The sequence below is a fragment of the Sus scrofa genome, chromosome 13, assembly GCF_000003025.6.
Source record: "Sus scrofa isolate TJ Tabasco breed Duroc chromosome 13, Sscrofa11.1, whole genome shotgun sequence".
In the NCBI taxonomy this organism is placed as follows: domain Eukaryota; kingdom Metazoa; phylum Chordata; class Mammalia; order Artiodactyla; family Suidae; genus Sus; species Sus scrofa.
The window spans coordinates 110,323,989-110,339,214 of NC_010455.5; the positions used below are offsets into that span (position 1 = coordinate 110,323,989).

At 38.4% G+C, this 15,226-nt stretch overlaps 1 protein-coding gene across 13 annotated transcripts in view; it reads right to left on the reverse strand.

The window, feature by feature from the left end:
* Nucleotides 1-15,226, reverse strand: part of PLD1 (phospholipase D1) — a 224,052-nt gene that overhangs the window by 171,721 nt on the left and 37,105 nt on the right. For 4 of the 13 annotated variants that reach the window (XM_021068444.1, XM_021068442.1, XM_021068441.1 and 1 more), the window contains exon 1: nucleotides 2,584-5,516. The gene's annotated coding sequence lies outside the window, so the exon portion shown is untranslated. 13 annotated transcript variants of the gene reach the window in all.

The window sequence follows — 15,226 nt, forward strand, 5'->3', positions numbered from 1 at the left end:
GGGTGTGAATGGAACTGGCCAACAGACGAGTATTTATCAAGGTTTATCAGTCTTTAGAAAACCCACTCCTAACAGCACAATGACTCTTAGTTATTGATTTCTTTCCTCCAAGTTCTTATCTTCTACTGACATTCAACCTTCCCGATGTTTCATGAGTTTGGAGTGGGCCAATTCATGTTGAAATAATTTACCTAAGGATTTGCCTCCCACTTCGAAGCTCAGATTCATTTTAAAAGAAAATAAGGATCACATGCTTCTGGATCATCAACTATGTTCATAGCCATCTGAGATTTAGAAGAAATCCAGAGTATCTTGAGTCTTAGCAAGAAAGCATGCTGGGTAAAAATTAATTGACTCTCAAGCTCCCACTGTGGCTCAGTGGTTAATGAATCTGACTAACATCCATGAGGATAAAGGTTCAATCCCCAGCCTTGCTCAGTGGGTTAAGGATCTGGCATTGCCATGAGCTGTGGTGTAGGTTGCAGACACTGCTCGGATCTGGTGTTGCTGTGACTGTAGCATAGGCTGGCAGCTATAGCTCCAATTTGACCCCTAGCCTGGGAACCTCCACAGGCTGTGGGGTGCGCCCCTAAAAAAAAAAAAATTAATTGGCTCAAAGCTTAACTTAAAATTAGATGATAGGGAATGGGAAAAATGCCTGTCCCTGTTTGATTTTAGCCAAAAGGCAGAGATATAGCAAAACTAAACCAGTCTGGCAAGATGAGAACAGGAGTTGCAATGTGTGTGCCAAGCCTAGAATCAGGAATAAGATTTGCTTCCATTCCAAATTACAGATTTTCAGCATTCTATTGCACAGTCTTTCCCCCCTCATATTTGGAGGAAACTTATTGTAATGAATATTCTCTGGGAAAACCCTAAAATCTGGCTTTTAGGGAATTTCCCTTCTTATTTTGTCCTCTGCCACATTGTTTATTTCTGTTTCTAATCAGTGCTATTTTGTTTTGTTATCATCTGTAGAAGAAAGGCTGTGAAGCACTTGGGAACACAGAAACTGAGACCCACCAGACATAAATGAGCTTTGTGAGTTTTTAAGACTTTTATCCCTGCCAACTCAGCACAAGCAAGTAAATCAACACGTAAAATATCTTAACATTGTCCTTTAAAATCATCAAGTAGATCGACAATCAGATTGACAAAAGCCTTCCTTTAAATTTAAGTTAATAGCATACAATAATTAATGATAGCATATTATTTGCAATAATGGCATATATTAAGCAAGTCATAGCAATCTCTGCTTTTTTGACGACTTCTGCTGAAGGAAATATCTGCAGAGGCCCGGGCAATAATACAGCTGTACAGCTGTGTCTTGGGGGGATAAAGTACAATCGATTTTGCAATTCTGAGACGGCGTGGAGCCATAACTTTACAACTGCAGTCTCGGCAGAGATGGGACTGGGATCTTTAAAGTTTAGCAAATCACCTCAAAAATTTTTAAGTACCTACTTCTGTCTCCTTTCTCCCTCAATTTTATATTTTCCAACAGAAGAGAACATAAGAGAACAGACCCTCTCTGAAACACTGTATTTCCCTTTGGGGGAGAAAAAAAGAGATGAAAATGGCAATAATAGAAGCATCTTAATATACTTTAAGACACTAGTGCCTACCTTGAACTAAAGCATATTTAAAATAACATAAAAGCCGATCTACTTCATAAAGTGTTGCAAACTTGAAAACACCATCAAATCGAACTACTCTTGTGGAACAATTTCACGCTGGGTTGCTTTCGTGACAAATGAACAAAGGTAACATCGCTCTCTAGATGCTGAAGTTACTGAAATTAAGGAAGATATTCTCTTGATACTTTGCTTTATTGACTTAATTTTACTTTCATATTATTAGCGATACTTTTATGCCTTACAAGGCACACTCCGTCTTGACAGTCGTGTTTGTTCCTAGAGTCATCTCAGATTGGGAGGAATCCCTTAAGAATAAAAACAGTGACGACAAGGGAAGGGATTCAGTCCAGTTTAATCCATCTGTATGCTCTGTCCACAGCAACGGTCGTGCAGGTATTTTCTGAGGCATTCTAGAAAAATGCCAGACTTTTCAAAGAGAAAATTGAAATGATATTCTGGTTCCCTGTCACTATAAGCAGTAGGGCCCAGAGAAAAACCATGGATCAGGCAAGCATGCACAAGTGTGTGAGGGTCGACACCGCGGGCTGGGGTGCAATGTGCTGCTGCTTAATGTCCCAAAAAGTAAAATTAACTGTGTTTAAGAGCATAGTTATTCCTAGAAGATATAATGGGGAGACACCAAGAAAGGAATTCTGAAAAAGGAACCGGGAATGCATACAAACAAGAACTGTTCTCTAGACCGCACATCCAGCACATACATGTCATTTCCTCTCGGCTTCTACCTGCATGATCTACTGTCCAACAATGCATATGTTATAAGGAGAGCCATAACCCCCAAACCTCCATAGGATCAACGAACTCATACGCTTTTCTAAAAGAATACAGCAACAGCACAAACACTCTGCTGACTGTCATGTTTTCGCCTGTGAGGACAGAAAGAAAGTCTGACCTGTGCAGCAGAAAGTTCAAAACGTTATTTACTAACCTGGTGCCCCTGTGCAAGCAGTCGCTTCATATTGCTTTAAAGAAAGAATCTTTACTATGAAACTAATCTCCAAAGCAGCTGAAAGCTGAGAGGGGAAAAAAACTGACTACCCAGAGAGTCCACAGACAGGCTGTTCCCAAGCCCCGTTTTCTGGCTGACTCCCCAAAGGCAACTTAAGTCATAGCCAAGCCCACAAAGCACTTTAGCCTATAAGCTTTAGTAATGAACATGAAACCACTCCCATATGTTAAATAGACACTGGGCTGCTGTGAGAAAGAAAACCCGCATGCAGAATGAGCTAAGGCTTGGGCTTCATTTTCATACTTGCTGCCCAAGAAAACTGTAACACACCAACTTAAACAAAGAGCACTCTCACTCCCTTCTCTCCTCTCAGTCGCTGTACTAAAGCAACTCATTCATTTTAAACAAGAAGAATACAGTCTGCCCTCCCTTAGGGCCAATAAACGAGTTGTATATTATTGCCCAAGTTGGCAGTGGTGGTGATGGGACATATAGCAGTATAATTTCACATTGCCTAAAAGGGACACATGAAATTATTATTTCTGAGAATCACAGTCACATACTACCACTAGTTCTAGATTTTTATAATACATTACATAAGCATGAAACCTAATTAATCACTAAACTCTAAAAATCAAGTTTAAGAGGAATGCTTATCAAAGAGCCTTCTAACTTCCGATTCTGACTTAGTGTCTATAAATCTGGTAATCACTCCTAATTCAGTTTTACCATCTACAGGTAGATTATAAAATTTAAAAGTTTGGGGGGTGGTAAATTTGGCTGGGAGTTTTGTAGTTTTTTTATGGTTTAAATTGGGACTTACTATGACTTATGAGGGTTTCAAAGCAAGAAATTTAAATTTGTTTTTCATTCTAGAAAAATGTAATTGATAATTCCATAAGGCATTGATATCTTAAAACAGTCAATAATGTTTCAGCATATTGCTGAAGAAAAAGCAAAAATTCATAATCTGCTTTTTAACATTAAGTATTCGCATTATACACAATTTTCCCCTAGTTTTCACCTCCAAGAACAGTTTTAAATGCAATGGTTTGCTTCCACAATTTCTATTTTATTTAAATAAGACCTGTTTAACATAACAGTCAAGGTTGCCACATTTAACGTTTCTTTTGAGCCATCAAGATGGGACCAGATAATCTGAGGAAAACTTGATTCACTTGTTGCCAAGTAGGTTTACATGTATTTCTGGCAAAATTCAAGTTACTCAAAACCTATGAAATGTAAGCCACTATTATTACTAACCCAACAAGATCAGGCCTGAAAAGCCCTGAGATTCCCTCAGATCTAACACTGGCCCAACCAGTTTCCCCCACCTACTCCCAGAGACAAGGCTCAACAGTTTCTCCAGGGGGTCCCTTCAGAATGAGGAGGGGCAAGTCAGCCATCTCAGTGAGGAAACCAAACTCTAGCCGGTCTGTCCAGACGTTATAAAGGAGCCAGTGCCCCACCTGGTGGCCAAATTAAGGAAAAACTGAAATAGTTAAACCTCAGAATATAATACCGTGATGTTGGAAGAAAAACAAAAAGGAAGAAAAGGATCAGTGATAGGAGCATATTAATGTTAAATACAATGTGTGGTAGTAATTATGAAAAGTTTTTTCTCCCAGGGGGGAATATTTATAGAGGATATGAAAATACAAAAAAAGTAATTATATTCAAAACCATCTCCTTTATGTGGATCTGGTTGCAAGCATATGATGATTTGCATTCCCAGAGAAGTCCTCTGATAAATAATATTGATTTCTCCTTTACCCAAAGGGCTGCAAAGAAATTTCCTGTGAGGACAATATAACCTCTGAAATGGAAGAACTATAGGTAAATCCCCAACCAGCTAACTGCTGGTAGGATGGTGTCTCCATCATTCTGTTAAAAGGTTGTATCCCCAGGAATCTTTCTTTCTTTCAAAAAGTATTTCTTTTTGTCTCATATATGTTATTTTTCCTAAAATCGACATCTGATATCAACCTCAATGAAGTTGAGGAACAGTTAAATATTGGGTTTCACTAATACAACATTGTAAATCAACTATGCTCCAAAAAATTAAATTAAAAAAAAGAACAGGGTTTCAAATTACACTGCAATCTTTACTAAAACTCCTGCAAAAACAACAGTATAGTAGGATTTTTTAAATGAGTTCAAGCCATATTTCTGAAACTAAAACTAATGATAACAGTTAATGTCTAAGCTCTCACTATAAGCTAGGCATGGTTTAAGTGCTTTATAAGATTAATTCATTTAAATCACACTACTCCATTATTATACCAGTTTCACAGATGAGAAAACAGAGGCATCTAAAGGGTAAGCACCTTGCAAAGACCAAACTGCTAGTAGTGGAGCTGGGATTAGAACCCAGGTCATTCAGTGCTGCTAACCACATACTTTGATAACTCTGTCCTCCCACATGCATGCAAACCACATGTAAAACCCTGCCAGATTCTCATGAAGGAACAGGTTGGGAAAGGCTTTCCAGCCAAGCAGCCACAGAACTGAGACCTGTTACCACATAGGACAGGTAAGGGACCCTCAGGCAGAGGCACTCAGCCTGCCAAGGCCAAGGGGGAAGTGGGGAGCTGGCCACAAGAGGGACCACAAGGAGCTTGCTGAGGCTGGGGAACCGATAGAAGAAAATTCTGTGATGGAGACAAGAGTCCTCCAATGTCACATTACGGAGGCAAAGAGGAATTGCCAAGAGATTTGAAATCATAATGTGACCAGATGTGCATGCTGGGAAGAGAAGTAAGAAGGAACCAGGCCCTGTAAAGTAAGCAGAAATTTAGAACATTCCAGATAATGGGAAGGGCAGACCAGGACTTTAAAAGCTACACATCTTCATTAGTAGAGGCAAACTATTATATACAGGATGGATAAACAAGGTCTTACTGTATAGCACAGAAAACTATATTCAATGTCCTGTGAAAAACCGTAATGGAAAAGAATGTGAAAAAGAAAATACATGTATATATGTATAACTGAGTCACTTTGCTGCACAGCAGAAATTAGTACAACATTGTAAATCAACAATACTTGAATAAAATTAAAAAAAAAAAGAAAGCACTTCCCCTTGTGGCTCAGTGGAAATGAACCCAAATGGTATTCATGAGGATACGGTTTGATCCCTGGCCTTGCTCAGTGGGTTAAGGACTCAGCACTGCCATAAGCTGTGGTGTAGGTCACAGACGCAGCTTGGATCCCACATTACTGTGGCAATCGTAGCTGTATGCTGGCCGCTGTAGCTCCAATTTGACCCCTAGCCTGAGAACTTCATATGCCACACCTGTGGCCCTAAAAATAAGTAAATAAATTTTTTTAACAAAATAATGCCATTTGCAGCAACATGGATGGAACTAGAGATGCTCATACTGAGTGAAGTAAGTCAGAAAGACAAATACCATATGATACCACTTATATCTGGAATCTAATATACACACAAATGAACCTTTTCACAGAAAAGAAAATCATGGACTTGGAGAATAGACTTGTGGTTGCCAAGGGGGAGGGGGAGGGAGTGGGATGGATTGGGAGCTTAAGGTTAATAGATGCAGACTATTACCTTTGGAATGGATTAGCAATGAGATCCTGATGTGTAGCACTGCGAACTATGTCACTTACAATGGAGTATGATCATGTGAGAAGAAAGAATCTATGCATGTTTGTGTAACTGGGTCACCATGCTATACAGTAGAAAAAAAAATTGTATTGGGGAAATAACAATTAAAAAATAAATAAAAATTTTAAAAATAAGAAAAATTAAATTAAAATAAAGAATAATTTTGTAAATAAATAAATAAAACGTACAAATCTTTACTTTCACAGACATTATCAAGGAGGGTGGGGCAGTAATCCTCGCAGCAGCCATGCTCACTTACTCACTTATTAAAGCTAGGTTTGGGACTGTTAATCAGAGGTTGTTAATGCCATCCACAGAGCCAGGAACATAGGAGGAAAAGAAGGCTGGCAGGAGAGGGTAGGTGGGATGGACAAGCCATGGAGTTGGCTTTTGGAGGCTGAGTGTGAGGTCCTGTGGGTCATCCCAGGTGTATGTATAGTGAGCTGCAGGAGACAGAGGTCTGGTGCTCTGGTCCCCTGCAAGGACAGGAGGTACCCATCTAGGACTCACTGCACAGAAAGGGTGACTGAAGCTGGAAGGCAGTAGCCTAAGAGGAGAGATGGCAGTTTTAACGCTGGGGGTATTTAAGAATCCCAAAGAGAATTCAGGACATGGGTAGGGAAATTTTTACTCATCTTTAACCAAAATTTAGTATTCCCTTCAGTCACAAATATAGGCAATAATTTGCAGTATAATTAGCCATACCTGTGACTTGTCATAAGTAGAAATCAAAAATATCTTCATATCACATTATGAATGCCTCAAAGTATCTCTTCCACTCATTGCTACTTCAAAATTATAGTAATTATTAAACCTACCACTAGTTCTTGGTTATGTAGTGCATTAAAAAAAGACAGATATTATATTACTTTTTGGCATATTGATAACTGTATATCAATCTAGTTGGTTTCCTTTGTAATCCTATGCATTCTAATTTTCATCTCTGGTATTTTTGGCATAGGCAGGTTTTCTGCAAGCAGTTTTCAGCACACAAGTAACTGGCTGTAAGACAATTCTTGCTGTAAAAGATGAAATAATGAAAATAAAATAAAACAGGGACATTTAAAAAGACATAATAGCACATAAAAATTAATAACTAAATGTTTAAAATATTTTCTTAGTGAAAGCAATGACACTTTCTTTCTCCAGATATAAAGTTAAATGTAAGTTCTGCAGGGTATAAAAAAAAAAAGCCACTGTAAGTCTCCTTAGATTTCCCTGGAAGTAAAACAAACAGACAAGGGATGCTGGTATTTATCTATATATAAACATATATAAACATATATGTCAAGTAGTCATATCTATACTACATTTAAATGTTCCGCGACAGTCCTTATATCTCACCAAATCATCTAAGCCACGTTCTATGCCAAATGCCAAAAGTCTACTTCATGTTCTCCACTATCAAATAGCAAAAAAATTTCACCATTTTCACAAAACTTACCAAGAATCACAGAACCATTTCTTTTGGGGAGATAGGAGCTTGATTCTTCTTTTGCCTCCAACTTTCAAATAATAATGGCATGATGTTTCTCTTTTTTTAGGGCCGCACCCACAGCAAATGGAGGTTCCCAGGCTAGGGGTCTAATAGGATCTGTAGCCACCGGCTTATGCCACGGCCACAGCAACACCAGATCTGAGCAGCATCTGTGTCCTACACCACAGCTCAAGGCAATCCGGATCCTTAACCCACTGAGCGAGGCCAGGATGGAAACTGCAACCTCATGGTTCCTAGTCAGATTCATTCCCGCTGCACCACAATGGGAACTCCAATACTGCATGATAAATTTGGTAAAGCTGGCACTACAAAACAAGCTGTTGTTTCTAAATTAGCTAGAGAATTGATAATTAATGCTCTCAAAGACTGTTGTGTATTACTAGCTACCTCTTTTACTTTTGCCCTAACTTAGCAAATTTGATTCCAATGAGAGAAAGGAAGGACCATGCTCACCAAAGGATTTGCAAACTGTTATGTTATCATTTTCTACTATCCTATGCAATATGGCTTTGCTCTGTCTTATTTCACACATCAGTAAGTTTTCTCATCACTGTATTTTCTATCAAGTTGATTTAACAGTAGTTGAAACCAAACTGTTAACCAGGTTGTTTTTTTTTTAATCTTTTACGGCAAAATTGCTTTACGGCCAATTAGGTGTGCAACAAAACTGCTTTACAACAAAGATGTTTGGAGAGAAAATACCAGGAACCTCTAACTTTAGTTATTTATATATATGCATTTGATTTAATGCATTAAACATTATTCTGAAAGGAGATTCATCAGCTTCACTAGAATGTCAAAGGGGTCCATGCACACACCCTCAAAGCAAAGACCATCTAATTTAAGGCAGAAAGAAAAACACCAGAGGAAGACACTTAAAGGAATTCTGAATGAGAACCTACTGTATAGCAGTGGAAAATTTACTCAATAGTTTGTAATAACCTACTTGGGAAAAAAGAATGGATATATTTATGCATTGAATATGCATGAATTATGACTGATTCATTTTGCTGTACACCTGAAACTAACACATTTTAATTACATTTTTTTAAAAAAATAAAAATATTCAGAAAGGGGGAGATATACGTATGAGATGACCAGGATTCAAACCCAGGATTTCCATTTTGTGTTCCTTCCTCTACCAACTCCACACTCTAGAATAATAAAAATAAAATCCTTTCATTTGTGTCAGTAAAGTGCTTTCACAGGTGTCCACTCACTAGCTCATCACGAACACCAGAGTAGGAAAAGGCAGGTGATGCCGAACTGCCGGAAACCTCAGGGAAGCTGCTGCCCAAGAAGACACTACTCCCAGGGCCAGTCCCAGGCATGGAACGTGCATCTGCCGCCCTACTCTGCACACAGACAGGTGATGAGGAGCCAGCCCTTATCACCTTAGCTAGAACTTAATTAGGAGAAGATGGAAGAGTGAGTGTGGAACCTGAAGGGTAGATCCTGCTTCTCTTCAGGCTTCTATTTGCAGGCAGGGCTAACAATGTATTTGGATGCTTTGCTCAAAGCTCTTTTATTTCGTTCTGATTGGTGATGGGGTGAATTACAAGACTTAGAATAATTTTAACTGTTTGATTTTCCTCTAGCTATAAACAAGACAGAAGCCTATACTTAAGCAATTAGTCTGAAATTACATAGACAAGCTGAAACAATGTGCTCTCTGTTTTCTCTTGGCTGTGCCCACCAATGGGCGCTCATTATTTAATCTGTGCTGTGGGTTGCCAGTTCAGTGTTAAACACATCGTGGCCTAATGTCTTCTTATTCATTCACTATTCTGCAATGTCTGTCATGTCTCATAACTGTATTTTATCATTTTTATCTTGATTCTTGTACTTTTATGGGGTCATTTTCTTAATTACTAACATTTCTAAATTGTTTTGAAATCTATTCTAATGCTCCAAAAGGTACTAACATTTATTTTTTAACTTGCTGATAACAAAAAGCTCAAGGGACCCACAGATACCCTTTTAGAGTGGGGCAAATTTACACAAAGTTGTATCATTAAAGCAAATTTTATCTCATGGTTGGCTAGATAATCCATCTTTTTTAAAAAAATTAATCTGATCTGCTCACAGATTACTCTGGCTTCTTCTTATGTAATGTGTGTTTCCTTTTACATAATAAGAAGGTGGCTTTAACATGGAGAACAGACTTGTGGTTGCCAAGGGGGAGGGAAAGGGAGTGGGATGGACTGAGAGTTTGGGATTAGTAGATGGGCAATGAGGTTCTACTGTATAGCACAGGGAACTGGGTCCAATCTCTTGAGACAGAACATGATGGGGGGTGATATGAGAAAAAGAATGTATGTATATGGATGACTGAGTCACTTTGCTGTACAGCAGAACTTAGCACAAATTGTAATCAACTAAACTTAAAAAAAAAAAAGGAAAAAATCAAAGAAGTCAAAAACAAACAAAAGAATGTGGCTTTACATGACTGACATAATATACTTGTGGGAGGGAGCAAAACTTTTTCCTTCTTCCCTTCTAGATTCTTTGGCTGGTCTAGAAGTTAAATTGACATAGACAGATTAACAAGAGAAAAATAAATAGAATTTTGTATATAGGAAAGGCCATAAAAACGTGAGATTCAAAGATGTCACCAAAGCCAGCAGCTTTTATACCCTTTAGACAAATAAAGAATAAATCTGTGAGGACAAAACATAGGTAGCAAATTAGTGAAGAAGACAACAAGGTTTGTTTACACATTCTTTTTGGCCCTGAATTGCTTCTCTGGCAATAAGGATGCCTTCCACTTTCCTGGTACAGGGAGGGTCCCTTTCACATGGGAGTTTATTTCCTGCTCTCAGGGAGTAATGGGAGGATCAGAGTGTCCTTGTACCAGCTGTTTCTTAAGTTAACTTTAATTCAAAATAATCAATAGGCCGAAGCAGCATTATTTTGGGGCGGCATATGCTTCTCACTTTCATGTTCTTCTGAAAAACAAAATGAGTATTTTTTCATGTGCATATTAAAACATTAATTACTATTTTGCTTGTGGCCTTTAGTTTCTAAGTTCCCTTACTCTTTTCTTCCTTTTTTAATAAGAAGCCATGGTGAAAATTGTCCATTGCCTTCTTAAAAACAGCCACTTAAAAACTAGAGTGAGATGTGGTATCACTTACATGTGGAATCTCAAAAAAAGGATACAATGAATTTATTTACAGAACAGAAACAGACTCACAGACTTTGAAAAACTTATGGTTACCAAAGGAGACAGGTTGCATGGGGAGGGATGGACTGGAGGTTTGGAATGGTAATGTTCTAAAATTAGATCGCAATGATGGTTATACTACTATAAATATAATAAAACTCACTGAATTAAAAAAAATTTAGAGTGAAAATTCTTGTGGCTTGAAAAAAAGAGAGATAGTTCAAAATTGGTTTCTAGGCCCTGGGAGCACAAAAGCAGTGCTCTCCTGTGGCTGCCTCTCTACAGACTTCTGGACACAAGGACCCATGGACTCAGCAAGCCATCCATTATAAGGTATCAGAGGGTAATGCTCTGGCCACTTGCACTGCAGGGGAGAAGTGACTGAACCTGACAGCACCAAGCCCGTGACGTGTTACTTTCTTTCTTAACCACCCAGAAGCACTTCCTTCCTTGCTTGCCCAATCCAAGTAAGGAAGGGCATCCTGTTGCCCTGGCAGTTCCTGTAGCCTGAAACCACTTGCTTTTGTTCCTACCCTGTTTTCTTTGTGTTTCTCTCAAACCGCTTCCTCATGAGACCTCTCCATCCAGCCAAATGGATTTATTATATTTATTTTTCTTTTTCTTCTTCTTCTTTTTTTTTTGTGTGTGTGTGGGGGGGCACACTGGCAACCAGGGGTCAAATTGGAGCCACAGCTGCTGGCCTAAGCCACAGTCACACCAACACAGAATCCGAGCTGTGTCTGCAACCTATACCGCAGCTTACAAAATGCCAGATCCCTAACCCACTGAGCAAGGCCAGGGATGGAACATGCATTCTCATGGATACTAGTCAGATTTGTTTCTGCTGCACCACAACAGGAACTCCTATATTCCATTTTCCAACTCCCCTAGTTCTTCCCTCCCTTTGGGTTTATGCCACTGCCCCACCCTCATGCCTTCCCCCTCATGGCCAATAAAGGATTAAATCCTCCCCAGCATTTCAAGGGGCAGCCCAAATCTATATCTCCCATGAAATTTTCTCAGACCACCCTAATTTAAAAAAAAAAAATCGCTTTTATTTCTCACACTTAGAACAATCAGCAGCAGCAGATGAGTTAGACAACAAATTAAGCCTGATGACATTTCTACTGTTGTCTGGATTGGTTATTTAAATATTCTCTGGCATTTAGTGTTTCACATATTTATATCTATTTCCTCCAATCAAGTTACCAATAACTACGGATCATGAGTTATACCTTTAAAATCAACCACCATTAAAATGCATCCTACAGGAAAATTCCATCTTACTAGCATTCATATCTATTTTAAGATTATAAGAGATTTAAATCATTTATATTATCAAATAGTAATTGCAATAACAACAGCCAACGCTATTGCCACAATGTCTTATTATACCCAATATCTTACTTGGCATTCACATCTGCCCTGTGAGGTAGATACATTATTTCCTCCACTTCTCAGATAAAGAAACTGAGGCTGGCAAGGTTAACTTGCCCACAGCCATCCAGTCAACATACATTTATGGAGCACCTACTATGTGACAAGCATTGTTAACAGCATTAATGATTCGAAGCAGAAAATCCCTATCCTCAGGGAGCTTGTAGGTATTATACCAGAGGAAACAGACTATCAACATATAAAACAAATATCAAACCAGATAATGCTAAGTGCTAAGAAGAAAACCAAAGCAGAGTAAGGGACTGGAGAGTAATAGGGTGGGGGGCACACCTCTTACAAAGGATGGTCAGAAAAGGCCTCTCTGGGGAGATGACACTTAAAGCAGAGACCTGGATGAAGTAAGATAACAAGCCATGTAATTATCTGGGGAAAGATTCCAAGCAGAAGAAATAGAAATTGCAAAGGCCCTGAGGCCAAAGGAAGCTTAGAATGTTCAAGAACAACAAAAAGGTCAAAGTAGTCAGAGTATTGTGAAAGAAAGAGCAACAGAAGGGGATGACGTCAGAGAGCAAATGGGGAGGTCTGATCACGTAAGGCTTTGCAAGCCATTGCCCAGGTTTCTTTCCCCCTGAGATATAATACAAAGGTTCTAGAAGGTTTTAATCAGGGGAGTGAAATGCCGTGACATTTTAAGAGGTGACTCAAGTTGTGTAACTAAAGAGTAGACTGAGAGAAAGCAGATTACTTAGAAGACTACTGCAGTCAGCCAGATGGGAGATGATGGTGGCATCTTAGAGTGATGGCCGAGAAGCAGACAGATCTAAGATATACAGTGAGGGCACAGCCAAGAGGATTTTGTGATGTAAGGTGATACAGAGTGTAAAAGAAAGAAAAGTGCCAAGAAACACACTAAGACTGGTGTATATATGAGCAACAAGGAGAAAAGTCCAATTACTGAGCTGAGGAACATTGGGGTAGTGGGGAGTGAGAAGGTGCAAAACTTTTCAGAGGCAAATTAAAAGTTCTGTTTTGGAAGGGTTATGTTTGAGTAACTTAGATTCTCAAATGAAGATCTGTAGAAAATAGAATACATTTATAAATCTGAGATTCAGGGCTGAGATAAAAAATTGGAAGTCAGATGGCTTTAGACATTATGATTGGCTTTAAATAACATATTCACACCAAAAAGAGGCTGAGAACGGATAAAGGACAGAAGTCTGAAGGCTGAGGCTCAAGGCCCTCTAACATCTAAATGTCAAGGAGAAAGAAAAGATCTAGCAAAAGAGGCCAAAAAAGAGCTGCCAGTAAGATTAGAAGAAAGCCAGGAGAGCATGGGGAGACAGAGCCAGGTGAACAAAATGCTTCCAGAATAGAGTGATCAGTTATGTCAGAGGCCATAAAGATGAAGATGAAAATGAAAGACGAAGAAAGAGGAAGACTGAACTGACCATAGAACACAGCAGCATCGAGGTCACTGGTGACCTAGACATAAATGGTTTCAGAGGAGTTTGGGTACAAAACCTAAATGGAATGGGTTCAAATTTGAATGTGACTACAAGACACTGCAGAGAGAAATTAAAGATCTCTTAAGTGAACATACCATGTTCATGGATTAAAAGACTAAATATTACGATGTAGCTTTCTGCACAAACTGATCTATAAGTTCAATAAATCTAATCACAATGATTTCACTGGGCTTTTTGTAGAAATTGATAAGCTAATTCTAAAATATGTACAGAAATGCAAATGACCTAGAATAATTGCCAAAGCTATTATAAAAATTAAGACCTAAGTTGGGGGATTTATACCACCTAAGACTTTGACTAGTAAGTCTACATTAATCAAAAGTCTAATCCTGGTATGGGATCAGCAAAGAGATCAATGAGACAGAACAGAGAACTTAGAAACACCCATATTTACATGATTATTTGAATTTTCACAAGTTGACAAAGAAATCCAATAGAGAAAAACAATGCTTTATAACAAATGATGCTAAGACAACTAAGTATATGGCAAAATAAATGAATCTTGACCCTAAACTCACACGACACACAAAAATTAATTTGAAATGGATCATAGGCCTAAATATAAAAGCTAAAACTATACTGCTTAAAATATGACACAAAAAGCAATAAACTTAAAAGGAAACAAATTGTTCTTAATCAGAGTTAAAAATTCCTGCTCTTTGAAAGACTTTATTAAGAAAATGAACAGGTAAACCACAGCTTAGGAGAAATTACCTACAAATCATATATCTGACAAAGAACTGATATCTAAGATATGTCATGAAGTCTTAAAATCCAATAAAAAGAGAACAAAAGATTTGACGAGAACTTCACAGGAGATAAAGCAATGATCAATAAGAACATGAAAGTACTAAATGTTAATATTCATCAGAGAAATTTAAATAAAAAGCACAATGACATATCACTACATACCCACCAGAACAGATAAACATTAAAAATAGAGACAAAACCAAATGCTGACAAAGATACAGAGCAATCAAAACTCCCATATACTATTGGTCAGAGTGTCAAATAATACAACCATTTTTTTTAAAGTTCTAGCAATTTCTTATAAAACTAAATATATACCTACCCTATGACCCAATAATTTCACTCTTAAGTATTTAGCCACAAGAAAAGAAAACATATAGCCACAAAAAGACTTTGTGTCTGTTTGTGGCAAGTTTATTCATAGAACAGCCCTGAACTGAAAACAGCCTAAATATCCCTCAACTGGCAAATGAATAAACATCTTGTATAGTCAGGGAGTTCCCATCATGGCTCAGAAGAAATGAATCTGACTAGCATCCATGAGCACACAGGTTTGATCCCTGGCCTAACTCAGTGGATCAGGGATCCAGTGTTGCCTTGAGCTGTGGTGTAGGTCACAGATGAGGCTTGGATCCCACATTGCTGTGGCTATGGTG